Genomic DNA, 18,579 nt, shown 5'->3' with positions numbered 1-18,579 from the left:
ATGATTTATCGTGGAGGACCCCTACTACTTTTCGGAGGAAGCCTGCAGTCTAAATCACACTGCAAAACTCACTGATGACTCGGGCCACATTGCTCCACGTAAAAGCACTGGGACGAACGTGCACAGGAACTTGAGGCGTGTCGTGTAAACAACCACAAGGCGAGTAATTATGCTAAATTTATATTTAAAATTTCAGGTTTTTCCAACACTACTGTCTAAAAGATCACCATTGATGAGCAGTATACCGCAGGGGTCCGCAACTTTTCACGATATTCATAAATGATGTGGAAAGGGGGTCAGAGCTCAGTGTATTTAAGTTTGATGATGACATTAAATTGTGCGGAAAAGTAAATTGTCTGCAGAGAGTGTTAGGTCTGCTTTGTTCATGAATGAGTGAGTCAAACACCAGACTGAGTCGAAATCAAGGTTCTTTGTTCTTTATTGCCGGATTGTAACACTTGCAACTAACAGTGTTAGTTGGAGAAGGCGCATTCTGCTGTTATCAGAAAATGGTGATTTTTATATACCTTAGGATACGTACTTAGTAAATTATCATACCATGACATTGTCCAATGAATAAACTGTTGCTGTCCCTCTCTGCTAGCCTCCTGCACATCAATTTGTCATCCCCACTCTTATCTTGAGAGTACAAGGTCACAACTGCATCTTGTTACAGCCCAGCACTGGGAGACTCCCTCTACATTCCCAGCTCATGATGTTTTTACCTAACAAGAGATAGGTTAAGTGAGTGGGCAAGGATCTGGCAGATGGTGTACAATGTTGGTAAATGTGATGTTATCCACTTTAGAAAGAAAATTGGAAGGTCAGAGTATTATTAAAATTGCGAGCATGCTGTCACGCAGAAGGACTTGGTGTTGCCTATGCATGAATCAGAAAAGATTGGTTTGCAGTTGCAGCAGGCTATCAAGAAGGCAAACGGAAGGTTGGCCTTCATTTCTAGAGGGATGGAATTTAAAAGTCGGGAGGTTGTGCTGCAACAAGGAACAGGTGAGGTCACATCTGGAGAACTGCATGCAGTTCTGATTTCCTTCCATGAGGAAGGATGTACTGGATCTGGAGGCGGGGCAGCAGAGGTTCACCAAATTGATTCCCGATCTGAAGCCTATGAGGAAGGCTGAGTCGACTGGGATTGTATATAAGATTATTAAAAGGCATTGTACCAGGGAGGAGGTGTTGGTAAACTTGGTATGCATTATGGTGGACAAATCCCCAGGGCCTGACCAAATGCAGCCTCAAACATTTTGGGAAGCTAGAAAAGAAATTGTGGAGGTTCTTGCAGGGAATTTTGCATGATCTTTGCTCTCGGATTAAGAGCCAGAAGACTGGATGTGGCCATTATTTAATGACAAGCCAAGGAGCTGCAGCTTGGTGAGCCTGACATCAGTAATGGGAAAGGTGCTGGAGGGGATTCTGGGGGATGGGAAAGGTTCTGGAGGACAGCATTTGGATGGGCAGGGACTGATAAAGAACAAAAGAACATAAGAAATAGGAGCAAGAGTAGACCTTCCAGCTCATTGTCTGCTCCGCCATTCGATGAGATTATGGTTGGTCTTATGATAAGCTGTCTCTATTGACCTGCCTTTTCCCCATATCCCTTGATTTCTTTACTATGTAAAAATGTATCCAACCTTGTCTTAATTATATTTACTGAGGTTGCTTCCACTGTTTCAATGGGCAGCAAATTCCACAGATTGACCACCCTCTGAAGAAAGCAGACCTCCTCATCTCCATCGTAAATCTACTGCCCTGAGTCTTGAGGCTATACGTTCTAGTTCTGGTCTCCCCCACTAAGGAAAAAAAATTGCTGACCTCTGTAATGATAGTGATCATGGTTGTAATGCAACTAGCAATGTCTTAAGGATTACAGCTCCCATTTGATTAGACGGCTACCAGCAGGGGACTGACACAAAGCAAGAGACAGTATGTTAGATCTGTAATGGAGGCTTATAGCTTTGTGGCCTGCCTCATGGGAAGGCTACAACAACTTTAAAGTAAATAAACTTTTCCTTCATCCATATGCTGTCTAAGAACTCACACATACAAATACAAGATGAAACATTGTGTCAAAAGTGGGATGAAGGAAATTAAAAGGAAATACTTTAAAAGGTAAAATCTAAAGTTAGCAACTGATCAGTGAAAAGAAACTTCACAGTGAAAAATGTAAGGATTACATCCACCAGTGAAACCAGCTGACCAGTCATGTGGCTGAAATTTGGAACAGATTCAAACAGTATTTTGGAATGTATTTAGTGATGGTCAGAGCTGACGAGAAAAGTGTTAAAGTGAAAGCATCAGTTTTATTACATGTCATGGGTGATGAAGCCCTGGAGGTGTATAATAACTTCACATTTGCTGCTGAAGGAGACAAAATGAAACTGGAAAAAATAATGGAGCAGTTTGAGGCATACTGCATACCTAAAAGTAATGTGACGTTTGTGAGGAACAGATTTTTCACATGTACAAAAAATGGAAATAAATATTGATCAGTATGTGGCTGAATTGAGAAACAGGGGAAAAATGTGTGAATTTGGTGCCCTGACCGACTCGCTGGTAAAAGGCAGACATGTGTGGTATTCCAGATAATAGTCTAAGGGAAAGACTGCTAAGAGAGCAAAATCTAGACCTGGAAAAAGCCATAGTGCTCTGTTGGGCTACAGAAACTGTAAAAACGCAGGCAGAAGAACTGTTCAGTGAAACTAGCTCCAACGTGCATGCAATGAGCAAGAACAGACATAAACTGTTTAACAAAAAAGCACGCCAAGGTGGAAAGAGAGGAGTGGCCAGTGAACAAAAATGAAAGGGACAATCAAAAGCCATGTCATCGATGCAGTACAGAACACCTACCAAGAAAGTGTCCAGCATATGGTAAAACATTCTATATGTGCAACAAAAGCAACCATTATGCCCGTTGCTGTTGGAGCCAAGTGCAACAAAGCAAGGTTCATGTAGTAGATGAAATGGAGATAGAGGAATTCTATGTAGATGTTGTGATTGAAAATAAGAAAGAAAACAGACTGGATGTTGAGATTAAAAGTGAATGACATATACATTTCAGTTAAATTGAATACTGGAGCACAAATGAATGTAATATCAGAGACTGATTTTAAGATTAGACCGAAACCAAAGATGTAAGGAACAAAAGTGAAGGTGACAGGATATTCAGGTACTGATATACCAGTGCAAGGAGAACGCATGGGCAAAGTGAAACACAAGGATAAAGAGCACAAGCTAGCATTCATTGTGCTACCAAAGGATGTACAGGCTGAACTAGGTTTAAGAGCCTGTGAGAAACTGAACCTGGAAAAAGAGTCCTCGTTGTGGAAAGCAGAGGAGAAAAAGTCTATGATAAACTCATGAAAGAGTACAATGACTTATTTCAGGGTCTAGGCTACCTTCCAGGAGAACACACGATCAGAGTGGATAAACGTGTGCCACCGATAATACATCCATGCAGAAAAGTCCATTTGTGCTTCAAAAGCATCTAAAGGCAGAGTTCGACAGGATGGAAAACCTGAATGTGATTCAGAAGATAGATGAGCCAATGGAGTGAGTGAGTTCACTCGTCGTTATGGATAAAAAGAATGGAAAGCTTAGAATTTGCTTGTATCCAAGAGATCTAAACAGAGCAATAAAAAAGAATACTTTAAGCTTCTGACGTGTGAAGAAATGATGTCACAGTTTGCAAATGCAAAGTTTTTCACCAAGTTTGATGCACCATCAGGATTTTGGCAGTTAAAGTTGGATGAAGCAAGTTCAAGACTGTGCACTTTCAATAGTCTATTTGGCAGATGCAGATTCCTAAGGTTACCATTCGGAATTACCTCAGCTCCTGAGGTGTATCACAGAATTATTCATATGGTCTATAAGCACCTGGACGAAGTTGGTACCTCAATGGATGACATTGAGGAAAGTGCTGGAAGCAACAAGAAAAGCAAACCTGAAGCTGAATAGAGAGAAATGCCAGCTCAGGGTGACAGAACTAACATTTGTAGGAGATATTATTGGCAGTGAGGGCATCAGACCAGATCCAAGAAAGGTGTCCACTACTGGGAACATGCCAAGGCCACAATGCAAAAAGGACGTACAGAAGTTTAATGGAATGGTCAACTATATGGGTGGGGGCGTGGCAAGATGGCATAGAGTCTAGACATGTAATCTCGACCTCTCTGGCCAGATTTTTAAGTACCTGTTTTTTAACTCTTTGTTTTCAAGTTAACATTTTTTTAATTTTAGTTTAAAGTATTAAGGAATTATTATGGCCACTAACGGTAAAAAGATTAAACCCCAAGTGCAGAAGAAGTTACATTTTCGAAGTGCTGAAGATTTGGGGCCTAGACACCTTGATACAGCCCCAGGCTCAATCTCTTTATTGTCTAAACCTCAAAGACTGCCAGTGGGATCTGAAAAAAAATCTATTACTCACCAAGTGACGGATGGTGCTGGAATTACCCGTTCTCTGGAAGAAGGTGCATGTTCCCAAGAAGTGGACCCCGATTTGGAAAGCCTTTCGATTTCAACGGAGGGAGAACACAGAAAGACGACTCCATTGTTGGAAATGCATCAAGTAGCACTTCAATCTGAAGAAATTGCTTATCTTCGTGATTTGATGAAAAAACAACAAGATGCGGGGGTGGGGGGAGACCAGCACCAACCCCCTGAGGAAGTAGGGGTGCCGTCGCTGGGAGTCCAAACCCACAGTAAAACTTTTAAAGTGCCTTCTGTTGAGTTGCAGCAGGAGCTGCAGTTACCTTGTTCTGCCACTATGTCAGAGAGAGCAGAGTTGAGATTTATGGATTCACAATGTATGCAATTAAATGCAGTTGACATCTCTAATGAATGAGATGGTTCAAATGATTGCTGGTATAAGTTCAGAATTAAATACGGTTAAAGCACGTGTGGATGCATCTTATGAAGAATTTTAAAAATTTCAGACTGCTTTTTTGGACTGTAAACAACAAGTATTTCTAACACAGAAAAAGTGTTGAAGGTTGAAAAATCAGTGATAGAACTAGGAAAACATGAGAAGGAGCTAGAAAGAAAAATAGACTACTTGGAGAATCAAAGCAGAAGGAATAATGTGAAAATTGTTGGTTTGCCAGAAGGCTTAGAAGGACAAGATCCTCTTCATTTCTTTAAAGACTAGATCCTGCAAATATTAGGGCAAGGATTTTTCTCTGGGGGATTGGTACTGGAAAGCGCCCATAGAGCTTTAAGAAGAACACCCTCAGCTGGTCAACCACCGAGACCGGTAATAATTCGATGTTTGAGTTATTTGGACAGAGAAGCAATACTTCGACTAGCAGTGTAAAATGCGAGACAACAACAAACTCCGTTAGTGATTCAGAATAGCAGAGATTTTTAAAATCCTGATTTGAGTCAAGAGGTCATTCAATGTTGACATCGATTCAATCCAGTTAAAGAAGTTTTGTGACGTAAAGGTTATAAGTCTACTTTTCACTACCCTGCAGTGTTGAAGGCGTTTTATAGAGACTATCAATTTTGTTTTTTTGAGAATGATCATGAAGCAATGATTTTTGCTGATTCATTGCCAGATGTAAGAGGACAAAGACTTGGTCCACCATTGTCTCCTAAAGAAAAATCTGGTTGTTCTGGAAATGGAAGAAATGGCAGAAATGGGAAAAATGGGAATGGAAAGAGTCTTCTTTGGCTTGGCTTCGCGGACGAAGATTTACGGAGGGGGTAAAAAGTCCACGTCAGCTGCAGGCTCGTTTGTGGCTGACAAGTCCGATGCGGGACAGGCAGACACGATTGCAGCGGTTGCAGGGGAAAATAGGTTGGTTGGGGTTGGGTGTTGGGTTTTTCCTCCTTCTTCTGAAATGGGATCTCTGAGATTGGAATCTTTTGGATGAAAAGAAGAATATTCTTGTTCTTTTTTTTTGTTGTTATGATATTTTGATGTTATTGATTGTTTGGCTGGGGAGGGAGAGATTTGCACTAAGTTCTTTACTAGTCATCAGCCACTGGTGGGTGACCCACACCCAATTTTTGTTTAGGGGATTATTACCTTTTGGTAGTTTTTTTGGGGGGGAGATTTTCTTTTTTTTTTTCTTTATTATTTTTTTATTTTCATTTTTGTTAGTTTTTAATTTGTGATTTCTTTTCTATTGAAGGGCCTATATACGTTGATTTGAGTTTTTAATATAAAGATATTATTGGTATTTAGTAATAATAGTAGGTATGTCAAAGTTGAGGTTTGCTCCTTTTAATGTTCGAGGATTAAACAGTGCGATCAAGTGTAAGGGAGTCTTGGCGTATATTAAGATAATGAAAATTGATATTGCCTTTTTACAAGAAACACATTTGAATGTGAAGGAAAGCATGAAATTAAAGAGGGACTGGGTTGGCCAAGTATATTGTTCTTCATTTAATTCTAGAGCTAAAGGTGTAGCAATTTTGATGCATAAAAAATTATCTTTTGAATTACAATCAATGGAGAAAAAGGCAGGATGTATTCTTAAATTGAATTGTAAGATTGTTAGTGAATTTTGGACTTTATTTAATATTTATGCCCCAAATGCAGATGATGAAATATTTATTTCAGATGCATTTTTATGTTTGGGTCAGGCTAATTATAATATTTTAGTTGGTGATGATTTTAATTGTGTTTTGGAACCTTCATTGGATATATCTCCGAAGAAAGTTAAGAAATCCAAGATGGCAATTCAGGTCCAAATGCTGATGAAAGATCTTAATTTAGTAGATATTTGGAGACGTCTTAATCCGAAAGAGAAAGATTTCTCCTATTATTCATCTAGACATGAATCATTTTCAAAGATTGATTTCTTTTTAGTATCGGCACATTTTCAAGGGAAAATACACCAAGCGGAATATAAAAGTAGGGTGATTTCAGATCACTCCTTATTATATTTTACATATGCAACTTCTGAGAAAATTCAAATATTTAATACAATGTTGTTAAAAAATATGGAATTTATTGATTTTTTGAAAAAACAAATTAATTTGTTTTGAAAGAAAATTCTAATTCTGTTCAAAGTAAGTTTGTATTATGGGATGGTATGAAAGCCTATTTGAGAGGACAAATAATTAGTTATACATCTAAAATAAAAAGGAATCGATTAAATCAGAGTCTTGAATTGGAGTAACAGATTGATGAGTAAGAAAAGGAATTTCAGAAAGATGCTACAGAAGATCAGAAAATAGAATTATTTAGGTTGAAATTGGAATATAATACTTTGCAATCTTATCAATTTGAATGTGTGATTAATAGGACTAAACAACGGTATTATGAATGGGGAGAGAAAGCACATAAGGTATTGGTGTGGCAATTAAAGAAAGAACAGATTTCGAGGACTATTAATGCTGTTATATGAAATTCACTTATTACATAAACCTCATGAGATTAATGATGAATTTTATTAAAAGTTATATACATCTGAAGGAAAACAAGACACTGAATCGATTGATCTTTTTTATCACAGTTGAATTTACCGATATTAGAGGATGCAGATATACATGAGTTAGAAGAACTATTTACTGATTCGGAAATTAAAATGTTTATGCTGGAAATGCCAAACGGTAAATCACCTGGTGATGATGGATTTTTGGTTGAATTTTATAAATTTTTTTTATGATGATTTATCTACAGTGTTTGGGGATGTATTATGTCGAGTTGGAGAACATTATGAATTAACTGAGTCTTGTTCTAGTGCTTTAATTACAGTAATTCCTAAAAAAAAGATAGAGATAATTTGAAATAATCTTCATATAGACGAATTTCGCTGTTAAATGTAGATTATAAAATAATAGCTAAAATATTAGGGAATAGATCAGCTAAATTTTTACTCAAATTGATTGATATTGATCAAACAGGTTTTATAAAGAATAGATATGCTTCAGATAACATTTTGTGCATGATTAGTTTGATTAATAGATTTAAAAAATCCTCAGATTTGTGTTTTAGATGTGATGATACTTAGATGCAGAAAAAGCATTTGATAGAGTTGAATGGAATTTGTTGTTTAAAGTTTTGGAGAAATTTAAGTTTGGTCCTTTTTTTATTGATTGGATTAGGGCTCTATATAGTAAACTGGTAGCTAGAGTATTGATGCATGGTTTGATTTCGGAATCCTTTAAGTTAACTCGATCAACTCATCAAGGTTGTCCTTGATCACCAGCTTTGTTTGCGTTAGTGATTGAACCTTTAGCACAGCTGATAAGATAAAATACACAGATACAAGCTATGAAAGTTTTAGATGAGGAGTATAAAATTAATTTATTTGCTGATGATGTATTGGTGTATTTAATAAACCCAGCTCAGTCACTTTTGCATTTGAAGGAATGTTTAATACAATATGGATGTCTTTAAAGTTAATTGGGATATAAAGTTAATTGGGAAAAAAGTGAAATATTACCGGTAAGTAAAGGAGATTATTCAGTTTATAAGAATATTATTAATTTGAAGTGGACTGATTGAATTAAATATCTGGGTATAATTTTGAATGTTTATTATCAATCTTTATATTAATTAAATTATACTCCATTAAAGAAAAAAATTAAAACTGATTTGATTAAATGGAAAGATGTACCTATTAATTTAATGGGTAGGATAAATACAATTAAGATGAATATCTTTCCACGTATACAATATTTGTTTCAATCTATTCCATATTTACTTAATAAATTTTTTTTTGAGATTTGTATAAAATGGTTCGGGAGCTTTTATGGAGGTGTAAATTTTCGAGAGTAGTTTTGAATAAATGAACTTGGAAATATGAGTTAAGGTGACTAAGTTTACCACATTTTCAAAATTATTATGAAGCAGCCCAACTTAAATTTATTAGTTCATTGATGGATTTGGTATGGCCTCCTTGTTGGGATAATATTGAGATGGCAAGTATTTCTGAATTTGAAATACATCAACTTTTGTTTAGCTGGAATATAAATTTGTTACAACAATATAATGTGCCTATACTAAAACATTTAATGAAGTTATGGATAAAGCAAAATAAAATGACAGGCTCTAGGGGTAACTTATCGGCTTTGATTCCATTGTATAATAATCAACTTATTTATTTTTCAATACACAATCAAAGTTTATTGTATTGGAGATTTAAAGGTGAAAAATTTGGGAGATTGTTTTAAAGAGGGTAAGTTTTTATCTTTTAATGAGATGAAGGAAGATTTTGGTATTGATGAGAATTCTTTATTATCAAATTCGATCTTTGGTAAAATGTATGCTTGGTAGAGATATGATTTTACCTAAAATGACTAAATTTGAGACTTTGCTTATGAAGGTACCAGAGAAGGGTTATATTTCATCTAAGTATCAAATATTACAGGATGGTATGGATAAAAAGTTAGATATGGTTAGATATCTGTTATGATAGTGTAACTGGATTGATAAGTGCAAATTATGCAATGATTAATTACAATTTTTTACATCAATTATATTTGACACCTGAAAAATTTTTAAAAATATGGTTTTCATGAATCAGATTTGTGTTTTAGATGTGATGATACGGTTGGAACATTTTTTATGCTGTTTGGTTATATATACATATACAATCTTTTTGGAAGAAAATTCAATCTTTTTTAGAATATCTGTATAAGATTAAAATAGTTTTAGATCCAACAGTATTTTTATTGGGTAGTTTGCAACCTCTGAAATGTTTGGGATTAGATAAGTTTCAGCTTGCTTTTGTATATTTAGCTTTATCCATAGAGAAAATATGTATTGCTAGTATGTGGAAAGATACAAAAATGATTGATATTAATAGATGGCATAATGAGATGAAATATTGTTTAATAATGGAAAAATTTACATATGTTTCACATGATAATTATATTTTTTTATTAATAAATGGTTGTTATTTACATTTCAATTTATATTGATTAGATTTTAATATGTATATTTAACTTTTTCTTTAATATTTTTTCTTTTTTCTTTATGGCTTAGGAGAGTTGGCTGAAGGGGGGGTTCTTTTCTTTTCTTTTTTTTCTATATATATTTTAAAAAGTTCATGTTTATGTTTAATTGCTGCATGTGCCATATATTTTTTGTTTTTTGAACAAATAAATAAAGTCAAAAAAAGCTATATGGGTAAATTCATATCCAACCTCTCAGAAAAGATGGCTCCATTGAGAAGACTAACAGAAAAGAACATTGAATGAGAGTGGATTCATGACCATGAAAAGTCATGGAGCGAACTAAAGAAACTGCTTACAGAGGAACCAGTTCTGAGGTTTTATGACCCAGCGAGACCCATCAAGATTTCATCAGATGCATCACATAGTGGGCTTGGTGCAGGTCTTCCGCAAAAATATGATGACTGGCAACACATTGCATATGCATCACGCTCAATGACAAATTGAAAAGGAGCTGCTCAGCATCACATACGCCTGGGAAAGATTTCATCAGTTTGTGTCAGGCCAAGCAATCATTGTAGAGACTGACCATAAGTCCTTGATTGCATTGTTCCAAAAGCCATTAAATGAATGTCCACTGAGAATACAAAGAATGATGATTAGGCTGCAACACTATACACTGAAAGTAGTGTACACTCCGGGTAAGCTAATGTACACAGCAGACACGTTGTCTAGAGCTGTTGACATGAGAGAGCCCACAAACACCAAAATGGATGATGACGTGAACACCTTCGTTGACTTCATCACAAGTGCACTGCCTATATCAGATGCAAAAATGGAGCTCATAAAGTCAGAGAGAAACAAAGATGAAACACTAAGACAACTGAAAAAAAACATCTTGGATGGATGGCTCAACATGAAGCAGGACTGCTCACCTGATGTTTCAGAGAACTGCAGGGCGGAACTATCAGTGGCTGAAGATATCATCTACAAAGAAAGCAAAATCCTTATCCCGAAGAGTCTGAGAAAATAGATGCTAAAAAGGACAAGTGTATAGTTCCCTGAAATTGGAGGACAGACTGGTGCAGAGGGCATTTGGCACACGTGCCATCATTGGACAGGATACTGAGTGCACAGCTGTTCATTGTGTTGGTGAGACAATACATGGTGTACTCTCTTTATGTTCTGGTCGCCAAGCTAGAGGAAGGATAACAGTAAGTTGGAAAGAGTACAGAAGGGATTCACCAGGGTAAATACAAATCGCTCTCTCCCCCTCTCCCCCTCCTGATTCCTGTCTGACCAATGACCATCAATGCATGACAACAAAGCAAGCTAATTAAACTCCTTTGATAAGGAAATGGATTTGCACACCTAATGTAGTCATAATGTTCATATCTTAAATGTAACTCAGCGAAGGAAGTTTCCAGATCAATGTGCAAAGGGATTTGAAATCAAGTTTCATTCCAAAATATGAATTGATTTTCAAAAGCGTGTTGGTGAAAAAAAAAGAATTTATCATCTTTTGTTCATTTAAGAGTAAAATGATTAAATCTACAATTGTTTTTGATCTGCATATGTAAATATAACCAATAGACTTTTCTTGACATCTGCAAACAATATGCATGTGAAACATTTTAAAATAATTTTACAATTAAATCGATGAAAAAAATACTGTTCTGCTTGATTAAAATGAAGAATTCAATTTAACTCTTCACGTGACACACCTGGATTCTACATTAGTCACAAAATGATTGTGTACCTACAGAGCTTTTGTCAAGTTTATTGTCATCTGATTGTACAAGTACAACCCAGCGTAATGTATTGCCATAGCTTGGAAGTCTGACACGGATTTGGGTAGAATGATGGCTTGCTGAAGTTCAGAGTTGCATACCAGTAGAGAAAATTACTTGGAATTTAAGAGAAATGTATATATTTTGCAAGATATGGAACTCTTATTTACAAAATATGGGTGTAAATATTTAAATAAAGCTCTGATATTCTCATTCTCTTTAAGATCTCAGCATAAGACTGTTTAAGGCTTTGGTGAGGCCAAGTTTGGAGAATTGTGTGAAATTCTGGTCTCCAAATCCTAGGAAGGATATAAATAGCGTAGAAAGTGTGCAAAGAAGGTGTATAAAAATGTTGCCTGGATTGCAGTATCTTGAATACAGAGAAAGAGTGAGTAGACTGGGACTTTAGTCATTGTAGCGTAGAAGGTTGAGAGGGGATTTGGTAGAGGTATTTAAAATTATGAAGGGAATAGACAGAGTAGATGCAAATAGGCACTTTCCCCTGAGGGTAGAGGAGATTGGTACAAGGGGTCATAAGTTAAGTGTTAGGGGACAAAACTTTAGGAGTAATATAAGAGGATGCTTCTTCACTCAGAGAGTGGTGGCTGAGTGGAATGATCTACCGGAAGATGTAGTTGCAGCAGGGTCAATTCTGTCATTTAAGAGGAGGCTAGATGAGTACATGGATGTGAAGGGTTTGGAGGGTTATGGGCCATGGGAGTGGGTGGGTGGAACTAGTGGAGTGCTATGTAAATCGGTGTGGACTAGAAGGGCCGATATGGCCTGTTTTGGAACTGTAAATTGTTATATGGCTATATGGTGCAAGAAACATTAAAGTGATAGGTACTTCTGTTGAGAGTCTTTTGCCCCTTTCTTTTTCTCTTTTCTTTTTTTTTGTAGTGATAGAGGGGGAAGGGATGGTATATAGGGTTTTTTCTCTAAATAATTTATAAAAAAATAAGTACAACCTGATAAGAGAGCGTTCTCCAGTCGTCAGGTACAAAAGCATTCAGACGCACAACCACACATAACACAAACGCAGACAAAAAATACATATACAGGACAAGTATTATATTTATATAAATATTGTTTTGTACATATGAGAGTCTTGGATGGTTAATGTGAGCACTTCCTTTGGTCATTCAGCATTCTCACTGCCCATGGAAAGAAGCTGTTCCACGGCCTGGTGGGGCTGTCTCTGATACTCCTGTATTTCTTCCCTGACAGGAGCACACTCTTCAGACAAAAATCCCTGTAGATCACGTAGATGGAGGGGAGGGATATCCTATTAATCCTCTCTGCCACTCTTGTGGTTCTATGGATTGTCCTCCGATCCATTTCTCTGCAGCAACCATTCCACACGGTGATGCAGCCGGCCAGGGTGCTCTCAATAGAGCTCCTATAGAAGGTTGACATAATGGTGGCCTGTAGCCTTGCCTGCTTCATTCTTCTCACAAGTGAAGAGATGTTGTGTCCATAATAGATCTCTAGTTAAGTGAACTCCAAGGAACCTGGTGCTCTCCTCTCTCTACTACAGAGTTGTTAATTTGTAGTGGAGGGTGGTCATTCCTGGTCCTCCTGAAATCCACGATCATCTCCTTTGACTTGACCATGTGATACTCAGGTTACACTCGCAGCACCTCGCGAGATTTTCTACCTCTTCTCGGTAGAGTGATTCATCATTGTTGCTTTTGAGGTCAACTCCTGTTGTGTTGTTTGCAAACTTGATGACACTATTGGAGCTGGATCTGGTGATGCAATGGTTCATGCAGTGATGCATGAACAGGAGCCGGCTGAGCCCACAGCCCTGAGGTGCTCGATATTCTGCTGTTGTCCCGGTCAGACAGTGGCCTTTCTGCTAGGAAGGCCAAGATCCAATTACAGAGAGGGGTGCTGAGTCCCAGTGAGGATGGCTTCTCCACCAGCCTCTGGGGAATGATCATATCAAACAATGAGCTGAAGTCAATGAACAGCCTGTCATATTATGGAAGATCTGAGCAATAATGTATAAGAGATTTCACAGAACTATTTTTCTATATGAAAATATACACACCAAACTAATGCTTGGTCAAGCCAAAAGTGAGCTGTGATAATGTTACAGTTGTTACAAAGACTATAATGGAAACATAAGGCTTTTGGTGATCATTCTGTCCTGTTGAGAACTTTGAACCCTTTAAGGATTGTGGATCTGTCTCCAGGAATCAAATATATCATGAAGTTGCAGGAGGCAGGTAGCTGGGTGATAGTTAGGAGAAGGAAAGCAAATGTGTTGGCAGGTCGTACAGAACACCCCTGTGGCTGTTTCTCTCAACAACGAGCCTACCGCTTTCAGGACTGTTGGGGGAATTACCTACCATGAAAAAGCTGCAGTGGCCAGGTCTCTGGGATGGAATATCTCAGAAGGATGGAGAAAAGGAGAGCGGCAGTCACAGGAGATTCGATTGTCCGAGGGGGCAGACAGGAGCTTTTAACGACAGGAAAGAGACGCCCGGATAGTTTGTTGCCTACCTTGTTCCAGGCTCAGCCACATCTCAGATTGGGCCTATGGCATTCTGAAAGGGGAGGGCAAGCAGCCAGACATATTTGTATCGATGACATATGTATGAAAAATGATGAGTTCCTGAAGAGGGAATCTTGGAAGCGAGATAGAAAGCTGAAAAGCAGGATGGATGTCGAGGGTAGTAATCTTGGGATAGCTGCCTATGCCATGTGTCAGTGAAGGTAAAAATATGATGTGGCAAATTAATACATGTCTGAAAAATTGATGCAGGTCACAGTGTTTCAGATTTTTGGATTATTGGGATCACTTGTGGGGAAGGGACGACCTGCACAAGAAGGAGAGGGGACACATCACAGATTGAGAGGAATAATCATCCAGCAGCCAGGTTTTCTACAAATGTAATCCTTGGGGAAAGCTTGCATTTGTTTGTCAGGAGGAAGACAACCAGAGTGATAAGGCAGATGTTATATAAGTGGATTCAGTCTGCCATGAGATTGTGAGGAAGGATTAGGCAGGTGATGGGGCAAAATTGCAGGCATTTAAAAATTAAAAATACAAGAATCAACTTGTGGTACGATGGAGACATAATTGAAAATGGTGATGAATACAGGACTGAAGGTCTTAAATTTAAATGCACATGGTAAAAGCAATATGGTAGATGATCTTCAAGATTCAATTTGTTATTATTGCAATAAATCAGTGTCATATTACATGAACTTGCTTTTGCCTGCTGTAAGGCAGACAGATTCGCCATCAGCAGAAATTGCCTGGTGCATCTTAGAGTTAAAGAAAGAGAAGCAGAAGAGAGTCGTCCCCCCCACCCCTCAGAGCCATTGAGTGTCCATAGATTTGCCTCCAGCGCTTCCACAGCCCCCTCAGCCACACAGAGTCCAGTCCAAACCATTGAAACATAAGGCTCCACTGAAACATAAGCCTGAGCTCCAGATCCAATCCTCCGATATGGTCAAGAACCTTTCAGCACCTTTGGCACCCTCTTGCATCCCCGTCCTGATACCACTCCAGCCAGTTTTGAGCCAGTCTCCAGCAGCCCAGTGCGAGTATCCCGGCAGCAGTCTCCAGCAGCCCACAGCCTCTGTGGGTTTCTTGCTTTAATTTGCTAGCAGCCCGTTGCATTCATTTTGTCGCACAACTGGAAATTGGTGAGAATGACATTAAGTCGTGACTGAAAGAAAATGATGACTGGGAGATGAACACCCAAGGATACATGGTGGATCGAAAGGACAGACAGGGTAGGTGGGGAGGAATGGGATTTGTTGCCTCTGGCATTAATGAATGGAATCAAATCCTTGAACTAAGAGACACATGATTGAAAGATGAAGAATCCCTGTGGGTCGAGTCAAGAAATGGCAAGGGTAAAAAGACCATGATGGGGTTAAATACAGGCCCTCAAACAGTAGCCAGGTGGCATACAAATTACAGTGGAAGATCAAAGTGGCATGCAAAAATGGCAATGTGGGGAATCATGAGGGACTTCAATATGCAAGTTGCTTGAGAAAATCAGGTTGGTGCTGAATCCCAAGAGAAGGAATTGATGGGATGGCAATGGGATGGTTTTATTTGAGCAACTTGTGGCTGAGCCAACAAGAGAGAAGTCAATACGAGATTGGGTGTTGCTTAATGAACCAGATTTGATTCGGGAGATCAGGCAGTAATTATGTGATTAAAAATTCACCCTGCAGTTTGAGAGGGAGAAAGTAAAATTAGATGCACAAGTACACCAGTGAAATACCGAGTTATAAGAGAGGAGCTGGTGAGAATTGATTGTAAGTGGACACCAGCAGGTGGAGAAGCAAAGGCTGGAGTTTCTGAACTAAACCCAGAAGCACAGGACAAATTTATCCCAAGGATGAAGAAGGGTTCTAAAGGATGATGAGGCAACCATGGCTGACAAGGAAAGAACAGCAGCATAAAAGCAAAATACAATTTTGCAATATTCGGTGTGAAGTTATGGATTAGGACACCTTTAAAAGCCAACGGAACGCAACTAAAAATGCAAGAAAGAGAGAAAATGTGAAATATGACAGTAAGCTGGCCAGTAACATAGATGAGAAGCAAAGGAGAAGCCAAGGTGGAGAATAGACTGCCGGCAAATGAAGCTGGGGAGATAGTAATGGAGGACAAACTCAACCAGTACTTCTTGTCAGTTTTCAGTGTGGGGAAACGCTGCAGTGTTCCAGAAGTTTGAGAATGTCAAGGGGTAGAGCTGGGTGTAGTCACTATTACTGATGAAAAGGTGATGGGAAAGTTGAGGTCTGAAGGTGAATGTATCACCTGCACCAGATGGACGACACCCGCAGGGTTCTTAAAGAGGGAGCTGAAGAAACTGTAGAAGCATTAGTAATGACGGAATATAGAAATCTACAATGCAGTGCAGGCCTTTCAGCTCACAGTATTGTTCTGACCCAATAACCTTCTCAAACAACTGCCTACAAATTCTCCAACACTCTCTAGGTGATCATTCATGAATCACCAGATTCTCAAATGGTTCCAAAGGCCTGGAAAATTTCAAATATCACAACAGGGGAAAAAAGGCAAGAAATTATACACTGGTTCACCTGACTTCAGTGGTTGGTGAGAAGTTAGAATCTGTTTTTAAGGATGAGGTTTCAGAGCATTTGGAGGCACATGGTAAAATAGGCTGAAGTCTGCATGGTTTCCTTGAGGAGAAATCTTGCCTGACAAACCTGTTGGGAATTTTATAACAAGGACAGACAAGGGAGAGTCAATGGATGTTTACTTAAATCAGTGGTTCTCAACCTCTTTCTTTCCACTCACATACCATTTTAAGTAATCCGTATGCCATCAGTGCTCTGTGATTAGGAAGGGATTGCTTCAAGTGGGATGTGAGTGGACAGGAAAAGCTGAGAATCACTGCTCTAGACCTAATTGTTACTGAAATATTTTGCTTGAGAAAAATTTTCATTGGCCCATTTCCTTTGGAGTTATGAAACAGCGCGCATAACGAGTCAACGAGGGACAATTAAAACAGTGGTTATCAAACCTTTTCTTTCCACCCACATACCATCTTAAGAATCCCTTCCTAATCACAGAGCACTGATGGTGTAGGGAATACTTAAAGTGGTATGTGAATGGAAAGAAAGAGATTGAGAGCCACTAACAAATTTTCAGAAGGCATTTGACAAGGCGCCTGCTGCACATGATGTAATGAAGCAGGATAAGATATTTGCATGAAAGATATTTGCATGGATAGAAGATTGGCTGACTGGTAGGAGGAAGAGAGTGGAGATAAAAGGGTCTTTCTCCAGTTGGAGAAATACATTAATGATTTGAATGATGGAATTGATGGCTTTGTGCCAATGTTTGTATGACAGGAGGAAGAGTAGGTTGTGTTGAGAAAGCACGGAGTCTGCAGAAGGGCTTATACAGGTTGGGCAAGGAAATGGTGGATGGAATACAGAGTAGAGAAGTGTATGATCATGAACTTCGGTGGAATTCATAAAGGTATGGACTATTTTCTATCGGCAATGAGTTCAATGAGAAATCAGAGGTGAAGAGGGACTAAGGGGTTCTTGTGCAATATTCCCTAAAGGTTAATTTGCATGTAGAGTCATTCAGTTGGCAACAGCAATGGCAGCTTTCTCTTCAGGTGGGATAGCACACAAAAGTGGAGATGGCCAGTCCGCACGGGATATTGTGAGCAGTTTTGGGCTCCTTATCTGACGAAGGATATGTTGGCACTACACGACAATGATCCCCAGTAAGAAAGAGATAGGGAAGGAGTGTTTGATGGCTCTGGGATTGTATCGGCTGGAGTTTAGAAGAATGAGGGGGATCTCATTGAAACCTGTCCAATAAGGAAAGGCCTGGATGGAGTGAACATGGAGAGGATGGTTCCTGTGGTGGGGGAGCCTCAGAATACAAAAACAGCCCTTTCGAACTGTGATTCGGAATTTGTTTCATTCACCATGGATCTATGAAAAGTAAATTGTTTTGGATTAATGCAATTGAATCCCTTGATCAAGTGACAAAAAGTGTTTGTGTCATTTTGATGATTATTTTGTGTGAATTGCCTTTTAAAATGCATTTGGTAAAGTCAATTTATCAGTGAAACTAAAGCCAGTGGATCAAAGAAAGTGATGCAAGTTTCAGTAATTTGGGAAGGAATTTAGCTGAGATGAACGATGACGTTGTTGTTGGCAATGGCAACCCAGAGTTGTTGTTGCCAAGTTAACAAAAGCTCAAGGAAAGATGGCACATACAAAAGTGGAGCTCCTAAGATTCTCCAGGAAACAGTCCTTTAAAAAAAATGTTTCCAAGCATTGGTGGAAAGCTGGACTGACTACAGAGAGCACAAAGGAACATTGAAAAGAGATAGAGAGTCAGAGAGAGAAATAGAAAGAGACAAAGAAAGAGATTCAGCAAAAGGCAGAGAGAGAGAAA

Source organism: Narcine bancroftii, chromosome 7, assembly GCF_036971445.1.
Source record: "Narcine bancroftii isolate sNarBan1 chromosome 7, sNarBan1.hap1, whole genome shotgun sequence".
NCBI classification, from domain to species: Eukaryota; Metazoa; Chordata; class Chondrichthyes; order Torpediniformes; family Narcinidae; genus Narcine; species Narcine bancroftii.
This window is presented reverse-complemented; position numbering follows the sequence as displayed.